A 12,750-nucleotide genomic window follows, 5' to 3' on the forward strand; every position below is an offset into this window, starting at 1 on the left:
GAAGACCCAATGGGCTGTTCACTGCGCTTTGCTGTGTCTGCACCATTTCTCTAAATGGAAATAACAAGCTGCTGATGTTGCAAAATAAATAATTCAGTGTGTCATTTTTATTTATTTATTTATTTATTTATTTTATTTGTTTTACTAGATTTGTAACATTTCCACTTTGTTGTTCTCTTTTAGTAAACACAGATTCAAAATGCTGGTCTGGAGTAAATGCTTTGAACCTGGCCTATTGTGCCGTACCTCCTGAGCTGAATTCCAGATCAAGGTGAAATAGTTTCCATAGTGTACAAGGGGCTGAGTGTCAGAAACAAATCCCTGCAGAATTATTCAGATACTCTTGAGACCCCAGCTAATGCTCACTGTTTCTCTTATTTAAAAAAACACATTTAGCATAGATGGCAAACATTGTCATTTTTGACAGTACCTAAATTTTATATATATATATATATATATATATATATATATATATATATATACAGACGTGTTCAAATTTGTTGGTACCCTTACAGCTCATTGAAATAATGCTTCATTCCTCCTGAAAAGTGATGAAATTAAAAGCTCTTTTATCATGTATACTTGCATGCCTTTGGTATGTCATAGAATAAAGCAAAGAAGCTGTGAAAAGAGATGAATTATTGCTTATTCTCCAAAGATATTCTAAAATGGCCTGGACACATTTGTTGGTACCCCTTAGAAAAGATAATAAATAATTGGATTATAGTGATATTTCAAACTAATTAGTTTCTTTAATTAGTATCACACATGTCTCCAATCTTGTAATCAGTCATTCAGCCTATTTAAATGGAGAAAAGTAGTCACTGTGCTGTTTGGTATCATTGTGTGCACCACACTGAACATGGACCAGAGAAAGCAAAGGAGAGAGTTGTCTGAGGAGATCGGAAAGAAAATAATAGACAAGCATGGTAAAGGTAAAGGCTACAAGACCATCTCCAAGCAGCTTGATGTTCCTGTGACAACAGTTGCAAATATTATTAAGAAGTTTAAGGTCCATGGAACTGTAGCCAACCTCCCTGGGCGCGGCCGCAAGAGGAAAATCGACCCCAGAGTGAACAGAAGGATAGTGCGAATGGTAGAAAAAGAACCAAGGATAACTGCCAAAGAGATACAAGCTGAACGCCAAGGTGAAGGTATGTCAGTTTCTGATCGCACCATCCGTCGCTTTTTGAATGAAAGTGGGCTCCATGGAAGAAGACCCAGGAGGATTCCACTTTTGAAAGAAAAACATAAAAAAGCCAGACTGGAATTTGCTAAAATGCATATTGACAAGCCACAATCCTTCTGGAAGAATGTCCTTTGGACAGATGAGTCAAAACTGGAGCTTTTTGGCAAGTCACATCAGCTCTATGTTCACAGACGAAAAAATGAAGCTTTCAAAGAAAAGAACACCATACCTACAGTGAAAGATGGAGGAGGCTCGGTTATGTTTTGGGGCTGCTTTGCTGCGCCTGGCACAGGGTGCCTTGAATCTGTGCAGGGCACAATGAAATCTCAAGACTATCAAGGCATTCTGGAGCGAAACGTACTGCCCAGTGTCAGAAAGCTCTGTCTCAGTCACAGGTCATGGGTCCTCCAACATAATGACCCAAAACACACAGCTAAAAGCACCCAAGAATGGATAAGAACAAAACATTGGACTATTCTGAAGTGGCCTTCTATGAGTCCTGATCTGAATCCTATCGAAACATCTATGGAAAGAGCTGAAACTTGCAGTCTGGAGAAGGCACCCATCAAACCTGAGACAGCTGGAGCAGTTTGCTCAGGAAGAGTGGGCCAAACTACCTGTTAACAGGTGCAGAAGTCTCATTGAGAGCTACAGAAAATGTTTGATTGCAGTGATTGCCTCTAAAGGTTGTGCAACAAAATATTAGGTTAGCGGTCCCATCATTTTTGTCCATGTCATTTTCATTTGTTTTATTATTTACAATATTATGTTGACTAAAAAATCAAAAGCAAAGTCTGATTTCTATTAAATATGGAATAAACAATGGTGGATGCCAATTACTTTTGTCAGTTTCAAGTTATTTCAGAGAAAATTGTGCATTCTTCGTTTTTTGTGGAGGGGTACCAACAAATTTGAGCACGTCTGTGTATATATATATATATATATATATATATATATATATGTATATATATATGTATATATATATATATATATATATATATATATATATATATATATATATATATATATATTTTGTTTAGATATCTATTGTAAGTTTCTTCTTTTTGTGTAGTGCTAAAAAAATGTTTTTTTTTTTTTTTTTAAGTTATAGTGAACTGAAGCAAAATATACTATTTGAATGTTCCAGTTGTTATAATGGCACACAATTGGTACCTTCCAATACAATTCTCTTTCCCCTGGCAGCAGACCTGTGCCAACAGCTGTCGCACTCTGTTGCTGCAATCTAACTTTGTGACACTAGAGCATCATATCCTGAGTACTAAGACCATCTATACAGATAATTCCATTGCTTATGATAAATGGGATGTTGGAATTTGTAATGTTGGAATGTGAAATCTATCAGAGCTCAAATTGCAAAAGGAGATTCTGGGGCAGAGGAACTACTGCTTATAATAATCCCACTGTAATGCAGCACATCCAGAGATGTTGCCCTTTAACATGTGTCACACTTACATTTTTACATGTATAGTACATACAAAGGATGTAAGCTGCCTTTCCCTCTCCTATACAGCTGAGTACTAATCAATGGCATTTATTGAGCTATGTATATATTGTCAAGTCTGAGGTCACTTCTTGCCAAGGATGACGGTTAACTGCAGTTCTAAGGAAACAAGTAAAATGAAATTACAATTATTTTATATCAAAAGCATAAAGGTTAGTTTGGTCACGACAGGTTCTATATTAAATCACACTGTCAGATTATTATTGATTGGTACTCTGTAATTGTGTAAACAAGGGCAAATGCAGGGAATGCTTTGTTTTCTGTTGAGTAACATGTGTTATTCCATTTAATTAATATCTAAGAACTTAAACCCTGTTAAAGGGAATTTGTCAGAAAATAGGAGTATCTGCACACCCTAATTATGCTATATTAGGCATATTAAGTTTAGTACTACACACTTTATTAAAGCTACAAAATGCACTTCTTTGAAGTAGTAAGAGCATTTCTCCAGTGATGTAGTTGCAAACATCTTTAAGTTGCTTGTAAAAAAAAAACAAGTACTGGTTTCTGATCAGATAGAGTGCCCAGGAGGCTATGGAAGAATATAGTAAATGGATGCCAATGAGTTATACTTTTGTGTAAAACTGAACCTGACTGTGGGACAGCTTTGATATATTAATCAGGCACAATCATACCAATGCTAATCCCCATCCTCCCCTATCACCATGATTTTTAAACTCCTACTTTGCTCCTGTTAAGTAAATGAACGATTTCTGAAATTGCCTGCGATTTCCCTGGGATGCTGGGATACCCTGAGTAATTGTCTGGGAACGAAAAGCATGGCCTTAGAACTCAGCTGAATGACGATAGCCGCAGAGTGACCGAGTTCTTAAATTAAGGGTACTTATCTTAATTGAACATCTGAAATAATGTTTTATTTACAAGAAAGAGAAGGTGCACGAAAAATGAACTGCCTGTCAGTTGGTTGCTTTTTCTCTCTGCCAGAGGTTAGTCTGCTCGGTGACCACACATGCAAAGTCAAGGTCCCTAAGAATGGACTTCTCATATTTCACCCCTGTGTGACAGAGTTCATGGTTGGTTAAGGGTGCTGAATGATTCAAAAGGTCAAGTACTCCACTCTCGACTGTGTTTCACAGATGCCATCCTTCGGCTGGGATTAACCTAGTCATAATGCATCACTGAGTAACAGAGCCATTACCAGATCGTAACATTACCAGAAATGGTAGTATAATGGATTTGGGACACATTTTTTCACTGCGGTCTTGATATAGTAACATATTGATGCTGCAATGGATTGCCAATGTGTATTTGTTTCATGCTAATGTGATACCATTGGTTTGTCAAAAATATGTACTGTGGAAACCAGTACCCTTGTTGCTTCTCTTTTTATTTAGAGTGCTCAATTATTGTATTCCTGATTTTCTCCCCAATTTAGACAGTCCAATTATGTTCCCTCACAGCAGCAATTCTCTGCACAGCTCAGGAGAACTGAAGGTTGAGTGGACGTCCTCTGATTCAAGCTAATTTTCCTGTTTTACATCCAGGAACTTGAGAGTTGATGTTAGTGAGCCGCAGAAGCGCCAGAGCCAGTGTGTCGCTCCCTCCAGAATTCCCAACAAGCAAACTTCACACGGCCAGAACACAAACCTGCGCTCCCCTAACTGTATGACTTACCCTGCACACCTCGCAGCCATGCTTTTACCAGGTGAGCCACTCGGGAACCCCCCCCCAGCAGTAACCGATTTTAATATAACATGATACCAGATCAACTGTACATTATAACTTATATCAGTGTGAAATCCTGTCCCATTGACAATCTGCTCAGGATGGCCTCTCACATGGCTGCCCCCTGTAGTTTTCCAGGATTGCATTTGGTTGGGACAGCAGCATTGCATGAAATGTTAGCTTATAGCTAATGAGAACCGCCTGAGTCTTCTGACATCCCTATTAAGCTGGTTTAGTTCCCCTTCGGTAAGTCCCACTGAATGTAATGTTTTGTTTGAGTTTGCTAGGACAGTACAGTGATTGCATATAGTGGTGTGAGTATATTACAACTGCTGTAATAATTATTATTATTATTATTATTATTATTATTATTATTATTATTATTATTATTATTATTATTATTATTATTAGTAGTAGTAGTAGTAGTATTTCGTGTGTCCTTACGACTTTCAGACATTTATGAACATTCTTAACCAGTGATGTCACTTTGAAGCATTGACTCGGATCATGAGAAAAGCATTGTAATTGGTTGAATTAGTGACATTTCACATTGCTTTTTACATGACAACCACATCTGTGAGATGAAGTAAAAGACTTGTCTTGTCATATTAAAACAAAACATAGATAAACAACGATAAACCAGCAAACCTTTTCGTTTTGAGTCTGCCTGTTCATGACTTTTTTTTTTTTTATAACCTGGACCATTCACTGAACCAAAGATGTGTCTAGGAAGGGAGCTTCTTAGGGAACTCTTTAATTAAGCCGTCGGGGCCAATCAAACATTCTCATTCAGAGAACCAGGATCATCCATTATTTTGAACAGACCTTGCATAGGGTGGCACAGAAAGTCTCGAAAGTGTGATATTCCAAAAGTTCAGTGCAGCCGCATGGAGGCACATCAATCCATTCTCCTAGGTGCTAACTCCCCTGTGTTATTGTCCCTGATTCCTGAGCCACTTTGTACTCCAGTCACTCAGCAGCACAGCTTCTGTCTTCATTCCTGCCGGCGTCGGACACCTGATCCCTCTGCTGTTTACAGCCTCATCATGCACCATGTGTCTGGTAGCTCCCAATGATAAATGGAGCGCTGGCTCGGTTTGACTTCAGGTGTATATTTCTTCATTGTCTGTCATCCCGGGCTCTGACGATGCTTTTTTAACTTGAGAGCTAATGAAGTGGCAGATGCTTAAGTTTGGTGGCTGCAAGCCTGCTGCTTCATGGTCCTACCAAACTGCCTATTTGTTCCGCCTGAATCAAATTAAATCAGATGGAACTGGCAGAGACTGATGGATACACACCTGGGCTTAACCCTGTTGCTGCTTGGGATAATCTGCAGTAAGGGGTGGAGGTGTCTCCGTGAAGCGACAATGGTGACTGTATCAGAAGCAGATATGGCTACCAATAATAAAATAAACACTCGTGCAGAATGCATGTCTCATTTACTGTGTGTAAAACTCCACTGCTAATTCACCAATATATCATCTTTCAACAGCATATTTTATTTATTAAACTCCACCAAGCTGTAAAAATGCAAATTACAGTTGCCTGTGCTTTCTACTGCTTGTTTGTACAGTCAGAACATTGCAACATTGCCATTTTTTCCATCAGGATGGTGTTTTCGCTTTCTTTCAAGTCCTGTACCTCTCCAAGTGCATTTGATCTTTCACTGTTTTATATCCCCAGTAAAATCAAATTTGTAGGATGTGTTTCACTGAGCCTCTCTAATTGACAACTGTAGCCACTTCCCTGTCTTCTGCAGTTTAGACATAGAGTAACTTGTCATGCCAGGATTAAAATACTAACCTCCTAATCCATTTTTCTGCATGTTAATTATCTGATCTAGCAGAGAAATCTTAGAATGATTAATGTCAGATATTTACTTTTATTAAGGTTATGTGAGGGATGTAAGTTGGGGAAGGTGGGGGCAGGGGTTGGCATCATTATTTCTGATATGTATGGATTTCTGCTATTGAGTTACTTGTCTGCGGTGCTTAAGTAATTTGTAATGTTCTTGTGCAGCAGATACAATACAGAAATTCCATTTTCTGATGGCTGGCTAATGTGATCAGAAACGTTTTATCCTCTGTTTTTGATCCTATGAAATTACATCTGTCTTGGAATCGACTTCCATATTTGATTATAGCTCCAAACTGCCCAGCTGCTCATGTTTGCTTCCTGAGTATGGGAGATGACCTTGAGATAGGAGATATTGTCTGGCAATTGTACAAAAAAAATAGTTATTGAACATCTAGAGAATTGCTTTCCCAACTGTAGTTAGGACAAATCATTGAGGGTACCAAAATCTGTGGAGATAAGGAAGTTCCTTTCTCACTCAACATCTTAAGCAAATGTATTAAGACTAGGTTACTAGAAGTTAATGAGAATATCAGAATATATGAATACATAATGGAACCTGTCCATCTGTCCAGTGTAACTTGTAAATTGACATGTGGTGCATGTAGGTCATGGGAATCATTTCAACACACTGATTGCTGCCATGGCTGGAGTAGGGATAAATGTTACTAATGTATTTATATGATCATTCTGACCAGGGACCCCGTACAATAATCTTAATCGGTGTTACTCACTTGTGACACTTTCAATCCATGCCAGTCCAGGACCTTGTTCCAACAATTTTCTTTAATTATTGAGTTAAACAGTCTTTAATTGTATAATTGAACATAAGGTTTCAATTAAGTAATTACGGGCTTGATTGGAACTAGGTTTTGGATTGGAATGGACAGAAGAAGCTGCAAGTGAGTGCCACTGGTCGAAACAATGGTGACACTCTACAATCATTTAGAGCAGGGGTGTCCAATCACAGTCCTGGAGGGCCATTCCACTCCAGATTGAGTAGGTACAATTAGATAATTAACTACTCCAGGGTCTGGCTGGAGATTTAATTGGTTCAATTAAACAATTTAGAACAGGGTTCGAACAAAGACCAGGAGCCAACTTTGGCCACCCGTGATTTAGAGCAGGGGTAGGCAATTAAGCCAATCATTGAATCAATTAGGGCTTGGGTAAAACAAAAAACAGAAGTGTGTGGCACTCCAGGACCAAGGTTGCCTACCCCTGATTTAGAGCATTACAAAAGTGCATCAGTTATGAAAAGTGTCCTAAATGTATTGTTTTCATCAACATGTTCTATTCAAGTGATTTAAACAGCTATCATATTTAGAGCCACTATTGTTGAAATAGGATTTGTATACAGTATGTGTTTGTACTTGTCTCCTCATTTTCTGAACATAAACCATCTTTATTGGAAAGCCCAGTTTATTTACCTTTCCTAGCAGTTTTAGCTGTAGGGACAAAAGCTTCTTCTCCCTTTGTAGCAATTTTGCCGTACAGGGCTGCAGGGTTCATATTTTCAACATTAACTTATAATTAAGGCTGAATTGTTTTCACTGTTGTCACAGATTTTACGATATCTGTGAAATTGACCCAATGCTGTGTAATATGTAGTCCCCTGTGAATATTTCAATTTCTGAACTGATTGTTTAAAATATACCTATTATTTTATTTTTAGCAAAATACAACAAATGTTTGCTTTACTGACAGTCTACCTGTCAATCTGTAGAGAAAAATGATGCATTTTGAATGTGACAACGCTATATTATGTTTTATCTGTTTTTAGGCTGTGATTTGCCCTAAAATAAGCTATATTTTACAGTGAAAAAAATACAGCCCAGCTTATAATATAACATAAGAACATAAGAACATAAAAAAAGTTTACAAACGAGAGGAGGCCATTCGGCTCCTTCTTGCTTGTTTGGTTGTTAGTAGCTTATTGATACCAGAATTTCATTAAGCAGCTTCTTGAAGGATCCCAGGGTGGCAACTTCAACAACATTACTGGGGAGTTGGTTCCAGACCCTCACAATTCTCTGTGTAAAAAAGTGCCTCCTATTTTCTGTTCTGAATGCCCCTTTATCTAATCTTCATTTGTGACCCCTGATCCTTGTTTCTTTTTTTCTTTTTAACAACCATCTTAAATGTGTTCTCCAGTAACTATTTTCAAAAGGGTATCAGACACATTTTAAATAAGTTGATACACTTATTTTAGCATTTAAGTATGCATGAATTAAATGAATTCAGAGCCAGTGTTGAATTATTTAACAAATGAATATACAGAGAATAGAATCAAAACACCTGCCGTAAAACTGTCAATAGGGTTTCAATCAATCTGGATAAGTGGCCACTCCTTGACGATTATTGCCTACTGGCTCATAGATTCTGATACAGATGGTTTCTAATAGTGTTTTTCACTTTATGTGCAGTGTTACAGACAGCACAACACCATGCACACCAGTGTAGAACAACACAGAAGCGTTTGAGCCCAGACAAAACCATTTTCTTATACACTTTCGCATTTTGCACATTTCATTCACTGTTTCCCCAAGGGGGCTGTTTCGTCTGAAGGCACATGTTTGTTGTATATATGTTGTATATAGGTACATATATGTGAGTGTGTGGCAGTGAAGAGCTGGGCAGGACTGTCAGTAAGTGTGACAGTTGATTGCTCGCCTTTGGGAAGCCATCTTGAGGTAGGGAATACAATTTAAAAGTTTAAAAAAGTGGTCAATGTAAAAAAAAACAAAAAACATAATAATTAAAACAACACGCACACCTTACATAAACTAGCAACACATGGGAACATGTAACACAATAAAATAAAAAGCTCCTTATGTACCCTTTAAATAAAGTTACTGAAAGTAATCAGACTGCGTTCAGTTGTTCGATTTCAACGTTCAAACCAGAGACTAGTTGCTATTGTGGTTACTCTATTGTCAATGACAGCAAACACTATTCTCAATTTTTTTAATTTATTTTTTTAGTTTATATTTGTTTGCTATACTAAATTTAGATAGATAGTACACCGAGGAAGCATAATAGTTAGTCTACATTGACAGACAACATTCAGAGGGCGTGTACAAGAATGGAGAATTTTCTTTCAACAAGCAGAAAAAAGGTAAAATACACAAATACTGTATTTACCTATTTTAAGGCGGATTGATTTGGAACAGTGATTAAGCATAGTTTAAAAGATAACATTCAAGGTCCTTTCTATTAGAGATTTAAGCCCTCGTATTGACCAATCAAGTTAAAGGAAATCTCAGATCCATTTTCTAATGTTCATTTACCACGGCAGCGAAAAAAGTCCACAATTGGTACCTAATGGGGTGATCATAAATTGCTATTTTTCAATGTTTTTAAAAATGCTTATATGCTTTTATCAATACACTGTATTGTCAAAAAGTAAATTGCGAGTTAGAAAAGTAAATTGTGATTGTCAAGTGTAATAATTAGGAGATAATTGAATTCCCTCACCATTATTCTGAAAATCAATGTTCAAGTGAAATCGTTTGCAAACATTTATCATTCAGTGGCAACAGTGGATGTCAATGATTGTGAATCACAAGTTAAATTGAACTCAAATGAAATTCTAATGCCACTTCACCGCTGCTGTTAAATCAAAGCTTAAAAATCAATTAAATGTTTTAAAAACAGCCCCTTCCTATTCCCTGTGTCATTTTGAATTCTGAATTAATTGTGCCCTTTATTATAACAGGTCCTTGTCTATAAAAGCACCACCAATTACCATCGCTTTCAACAAGGTTTAATTGCTGTCGGTTGAACTGTTATGATAGGGCAGTTAACTTTTTGATGGGAGAGAATGATACTGACTGTCCTTTTCATTGTGTGAATTCTGGGGAGCGGTTATCGAAATAGATGTAGAAGTCTCAGCCACAAACGTTTTTAGACGGACCCTTTTTCTTGTTCTTTAAAAATAAAAGTCAGTTGTGATTGAAACTTTCTATTAGATGTCACCCGCTGTCTCTTTTCTCAACATTGGGGCTTTGTAATAGCTGACTCTTTTGAAAAGGCATCTCCTTTAAAATGCCAGTGGATGTGCTTTTTAATGGGCCCACTGCTGGCAGTTTGCAAGGGTTCAGGGGGAACAATGATTAACATTAATATCATTATTGATTGCCAGTGCCTGTTACTGTGTGCTCTCTTTCATTCTGTATTGCAGTTTCTGCTTGATATCCTATAGTGTGCATTCTATATTATCCTCTATTGTAGTGTTTGCTTGGGTTATAATGTATCATCCATAACTAGCAGTGCTGAATTTAGAAATACTAAAAAAAAGATGTTGGCTAAGTAGACTGGACAGGCAAGTGAAGTATAAGGATGAACTATGAAAGAATGTTGAAAACTGTTGCTGAATGGCAGGTATAATGTTTTAAATGACTGTTGAACAAACAAAAATAAATAAATAACATGACAGCAACAAAAAAAGGACTGATCTCCCATAGCAGACAGTTTGGAAAAAGCAGAGTCTACTAAATATAGATTATAGTAATTTACTTTCAAACAACTCATTTTCTGTGGTTGACATGTCCATTAACCCTGGCTAGAAAAATCATTAATTTTTCACCAATGAAGTCATTACTCATTTGAGTGAGTATCATTAATGTCTGCCACGAAGGGAGGAAGAGGACCTTTTCCTTGCTCCCTCCAACCCAGAACCAGTCGAGACTTTGAGTGCTTCCCTGCGTTCTGCAAAGTATCGCAGCTTATCAGCGGCTATATTGTTCCTCACAATACAGGATAATTAGGCATTTATAGCTAGACTTGGCTCTCTTTAAGGGGCAGAAATAGAGCTGTCATTATTTGGGTGAAAGAAAATGTAACAAATGGCCTTCAGTAATGGCTGCTTTTTGTCCCTGAAATGGATGCTCTGACAGTAACGATCCAAAAAGGCTTTCTGATTTTATTTCTTTCAATTTCCTTCCCTTGTTCCCTCTTTAATTGAGTTTTGGTTAACCTCTAAGGCAGTGTCTCAATGCACTAAAACTCTATGCATGTCTAGCCCTTCTGTAAAGTTGTCTTTCAAATTCCATTTAAAGCGTGTATTTCAAGACTAGGGAAAACTGTTGGATCGGTTTTCATTTTCACTTCTTTTTATTGCATGTATTTATATATTGCTAAAATCCCTTTTCCCAGCTAAAAATGACTAGTGATCTTGACATCTGTTAATTATGGGTCTCATTATTATTATTATTACAGACACACATCACAGTAAATTGCCATGTGTAGGTGGCACACTTTGGTACTGCACAAAGAAGGGACCAGTCGATCTACCCACTCAGAAGGTGAAAGATGAATAGGAAGATTTTTTGTCATATTCTACTGCTCATACTGAATAAATAATAATTGCGTTCTATATTTTTTTAAAGGACATCTTCAGATATGCTGTTTATTAAACAGATTTTAAACCATCATTGAATAGGGAAACACCAAACAATGATTTGAATGTAATTGAATTACAGGTTACGCCAACGCTCAACAAGAATTAGAACTAGGCAGAACATAAAACAAATTAAATGATTTCACACCAAAAAAACAAACAAAAAAAAAAAAAAACAAGCAGGGGGCTGTCTTAAAATCTATACAGTTTTTCCTCCAATATTTTGACAGATCTGAGTTTAGCAGAAAACTGCTTTTGTGTCAGGATGTGATATGGGGGAGGGGGGGGGGGGTCTCCAGTTACTGTCATTCCTGGCAGATCTATTTCCTACCTGTCAATGTGAAAGTGAAGCACGGGCTCTGTGTCTCCTTCACTTTGGAGCACATGGCGTCAAGGTTAGTCTGTGGCAAGATGGATATTGCTCGTGCGAATCAAAATTGCCCCTGTCACAATCATGACTGGTCAACGGAACATAAGTCCTTGATCCAATGTGGGGGACATTTGATGCACTATCTACTTCTCTTAACAGAAGGACAGAAGTAGCAGTTCCACTATAGGGGGTAGAACTTGATTCCCAAAACTAACATCCAAAAGAAGGTGGATCCATGGCTCAGTAGATCCTTGTTTTACAATATAAGCTCAACCACTGACTCCCACTAACTCTAATCCAGTCATGAAGCATCCTCATGAGGTAAACCTGCATAATGGCAGCAGCGCTTTTCTTACAACCAAGTATTTCCTTCATAAGCGAAGCAAGTTAGACTTCACCTGCTTCTGAATACCGTCCATGCCATCTCAATAAAATTTAAAGCAAGTAAAAAAAAAAAGTTTGTGAAAAACAGTGAATTACTCTAAAAGCTATATAAATAGAATGCATACTGTACCGGTTAATGGATTTTAGTGAAATATTATATTTATCCAACTCAACAAGGCCAGACCAGAAAGCTTAGTCTATCCTGGCTCGCAGAGATAATGATATCTCGCTCAAACCCATTATGTGACCCGTCTATATATAAATATATCTCAATACTGTATATATGAACTCTCAAAGAGCCGTGTGTCTAACTGTAAGCCTAACTTTGCAGGTGTCAGCCGTAA

General features: G+C 37.4%; 1 protein-coding gene across 1 annotated transcript in view; it reads left to right on the forward strand.

The window, feature by feature from the left end:
- The first annotated feature begins 207 nt into the window (after nucleotides 1-207).
- The window catches only part of LOC117404311 (cytosolic carboxypeptidase 6-like), a 184,071-nt gene continuing 171,528 nt past the window's right edge, over nucleotides 208-12,750 (forward strand). The window contains exons 1-2 of the mRNA XM_059031542.1: nucleotides 208-271; nucleotides 4,217-4,377. The gene's annotated coding sequence lies outside the window, so the exon portion shown is untranslated. The remainder of the gene's footprint in view (nucleotides 272-4,216; nucleotides 4,378-12,750) is intronic.

The sequence above is a fragment of the Acipenser ruthenus genome, chromosome 10 (assembly GCF_902713425.1).
Source record: "Acipenser ruthenus chromosome 10, fAciRut3.2 maternal haplotype, whole genome shotgun sequence".
Lineage (NCBI taxonomy): Eukaryota > Metazoa > Chordata > Actinopteri > Acipenseriformes > Acipenseridae > Acipenser > Acipenser ruthenus.